The sequence below is a fragment of the Scomber japonicus genome, chromosome 18, assembly GCF_027409825.1.
Source record: "Scomber japonicus isolate fScoJap1 chromosome 18, fScoJap1.pri, whole genome shotgun sequence".
Taxonomy (NCBI): domain Eukaryota; kingdom Metazoa; phylum Chordata; class Actinopteri; order Scombriformes; family Scombridae; genus Scomber; species Scomber japonicus.
This window is the reverse complement of record NC_070595.1, coordinates 16938925-16939579: the sequence shown is the minus strand read 5'-3', so window position 1 is coordinate 16939579 and position 655 is coordinate 16938925.

The window sequence follows — 655 nt, the reverse complement described above, 5'->3', positions numbered from 1 at the left end:
AAGTCTGCAGTGGACTTTTTTTTTTCTCCCCCCTCCGGCAGCCGAAACAGAGGCTTCCCTTCTTCCTCCCCTTTTTTGCTCACTGGCTTCTCCACGGCACTTTACTGTGTGCACATCTGAATGTCTCTCTGTCTGTTTATTATCCGCTTGAACTACCTGTTAGTCCTGCTTTTAAAAGATGTCACCCGCACTACTACTGCTGCTGCTGCGGCTGCTTCTGCTGCGGCTGCTGCTGCTTGTTGCTGCCGGCGACCAGCGGCTGCAATTCACCAGAGGGCAGATTCACTCATTACCACCGTGTAACTTTCTCTGGCGTGAGCTCGTGCAACCTTCTCTCTCTCTCTCTCTCTCTCTCTCTCTCTCTCTCTCTCTCTCTCTCTCTCTCTCTCTCTCTCTCTCTCTCTCTCTCTCTCTCTCTCTCTCTCTGTCTCTCTGTCTCTCTCTGTCTTTTTAACCTTTTGAGTACTAAACAGGAAGTCTTTCAAACGTTCCTGCAATTTACGTGACATAACTACTAACACCTACAGTGTGCACTGACACAGCGGGGGTAGAAAACGTGGTGACCTGAGCCAGAGAGAGAGAAAAAAAAAAAGCTTCATTCATTACATGCATGAGTTACATAGCTATAAAAACATTGAGTAATTTCAAAGATGGA